This window comes from Strongylocentrotus purpuratus, unplaced genomic scaffold (genome assembly GCF_000002235.5).
Source record: "Strongylocentrotus purpuratus isolate Spur 01 unplaced genomic scaffold, Spur_5.0 spur5_scaffold_13, whole genome shotgun sequence".
NCBI lineage: Eukaryota > Metazoa > Echinodermata > Echinoidea > Camarodonta > Strongylocentrotidae > Strongylocentrotus > Strongylocentrotus purpuratus.
This window is the reverse complement of record NW_022145598.1, coordinates 29,079,393-29,082,450: the sequence shown is the minus strand read 5'-3', so window position 1 is coordinate 29,082,450 and position 3,058 is coordinate 29,079,393.

The window sequence follows — 3,058 nt, the reverse complement described above, 5'->3', positions numbered from 1 at the left end:
GGGAAACATTAACTGTGAACTAAAATAATTTCAATAAAGTACAAGTATACGAATTTTTTTCGATTATTTCAATTATGTAAGTCTACTTATTACCAGTGCCCTTACATTGGAAATTCAGACGTACCAGTATTGAAGTATTGTTGCTGTTCAACTGGTTGGAAGTTTTACCAAATGGTTTTAATGGCTCAGCTAGACCAGTTGAATTATAACTGGCCTGGATCAACTGGATCATTTAGCCCATTTCAATTTCCAGGGTTACCAGTTGGCATTAAATGGTTCATCAACTGGACCAGTTGCAACTAGCTTTCTCTTCTGGGATGTTTGCACCCCCTCCCCCTCACTCAACCCCCTCTAATCCCAAACTGCTTCCGGCGCGCCTGGACGTAATTATGGAAGATCCAAGACCCGATGTTCAGAAACGGGATGAGAACGTCATTATTTTGGTTCATTTATTGTGTAACATTTGCGTAATTATTGGGTTGAACGCGGGTTACAGTAACATACTTCCTCTTCGACGTAAATTTCACGTGAATGAAGAACATGATTCATCTCAAGTCAGCCTCGTAATATTCACGTGAATTTCACGCAGATATTTTGACTAAAACTATCACTAACGCTTCACGTGTTTCTGTGACGCGATAATTTCGTGTATGAAGATGTAATTTCATAACCAAACAAACACGGGAGTATTAGGTTTACAAACCATGGTCTCCAAGGTAGGGATAATCACGTTATTATAATGGTAATATTGCAGTGACAATTGCGTGATTTAGTGTACGTGTGTTTTAAGTTACCTAATGCAAAAAACGTATTAACACATTTACGTAAATGTCCGGTGTTTGAAGAACGTAACTCTCCTTAAGTCGATACCTTCATATTGACGTGATTTTCACGTGATTTTGTTTATTGGGTACTCTAACTACCACTTCTACTACTACTACTACTACTACTACTACTACTACTACTACTACTACTACTACTACTACTCCTTCGACTTCTACGACTTCTACTAATACTACTATTTGAAATTCCTCTCTAGATGTTTAGTAAAATCTATCGAAAATAATGAAAGGAACATCAAATTATCTAGCAAAACAATATTCTGGTGCGAGACGAGCAACAATATTTGTGAATTCGTATTCACCAAATAATATTCTCGTTTTTCCCTTCGCTATCAAGTACCAGAATTTGAAAACAGTGTGAAATAATTATTATTTTCTCACTTGAATTAAGGCCTAAATGGATGGGCTTAAGTAATTGTTAAGTGCTAGAAAAACCAGTAACAAACTTCGCGGTCTCGTTTCTAAATAATTTCTTTATTTTTAGGCCGCTTTTTCTATATCACGATTTCTTTTATTACAGTACAGGTACGTAGGAAGATCTAAAAAGGGAAAGGTTGTACGACACTTGTTTCTGACGAAAATTGCTCCACGTTAATTTCTTAAAGGGGAATCCAAATCTTGTTAAATATTCATTTGTATGAAAGTAGAAAAGTAAGAGACAAAGATTGGCAAAATAAATCGAATTAACTCCAAGGGAGTTATGAATGATTGAAATATGAGATCACTAAATATATGCCAATCTCCAATTGATTGTGACATAGTCATGGACAACTTTCCCGTTCGTCGTGGATAAAAATGGTTAGAAGTGCCTTCTCCCTTGGGGCAGTAGGCAAAATATATTTCGGATAGCACATTATCATCGGTTTTCTCAAATGGAAAGGCCCTCCAGAGTCAAACATTTGGAAAAATTAACATTTTAGTCATTTTGTGTGTTGAACAAATTTTCTTATTTATTATCCGATTCCATTCGAACTTTCATCAGTCTGCTTCTCTGATATTTCTGCTTTCTTATAGAGTAGTTGTCTATTATGATTGGGTTTTCCTGTAACTGTAACAAACACTATACCTGACCCTAACTCTAATCCTAACCTTAAAGCCAATTGCAACTCTTACCCTAATCATAAACCTTTGACAAAATAAAGCCAGGAACAATTAACGGGGGATTAAAAAAAAAATAGTCGGCAAGGGCTGTGAATTACACCAGGCAAAACAGTGAATTAGAGAATGGGCACTGACACCAATGAAATGGGTATCCGATGGCTATGGAGTATGGTCTCCGTGGCGTTTGACATGTTTAAGCCCTGGTAAAAATGCATTATCATTAGTCTTGCTTATCTTTTTTTATGTTAATTTGTGAAAATCCCGAAAATATATCTTTTCACACCAAACAGAACAAAATGTAATGATAATTTGTTAATCAATATTAAGTTTTATCCCGTTTATTACTTATTTCGCAGATTGTGGCAAAAACCTCTGTAAAAACGGCTGGTGTGAGGAGACTATGGTAGGCTACCACTGTCACTGCTCAAGTGGGTTTCAAGGGAGACACTGCGATGAACGTAGGTGTAATATTAACGTAGGCGTATCGGGGGAGGGGGAGGGTGGCTAATTAATGAACAATTAGCATGAAGAGACTTTCTACAGGGGGTAAACGAAAATTCAGTAGTTGCAACTGAAGAAGAAGAAGAAGTAAAAGATGATGTTTAAGAAGAAAATACCTCGCGGTCCTCTTTCGGAATTTGTTGAAATAATTTGGATTCCCACAGGAAAAATGTTTTCCGATTTCTATTTGTTTCCCCCCCCCCCCCGCTTTGATCCTATCCCTCTCCCTGACCAAGAGCGCCTGGAGACAGCCGGCGGGAAGATAATTTCGGAGTAAATATTATGCCTTGTCATCTACCCCATGTTTGTTTCTTCTTCACAGAGTCAACGGAGGAAGCGACGAACAAGCCTACGACGAGCCCTTTGACTACGATGACGGAACGCTCAGACACAACGACTTCTCAAAGCACCACTACCTCTGGTATGTCTAGGCAAAAGCTTCATGGAAATAATAATAATTACAGTGCTTATATAGCGCCTAACACTTACTTTGTCAGAAGTCTCTAAGCGCTCTACAATAATGCAGCATAATTACCATGGCTTTAGCAGTGCAGCTGTTACGCGCGCTGCGTTTCAAGGAATAAATTCCTACCAGGTACCCATTTACTTCACCT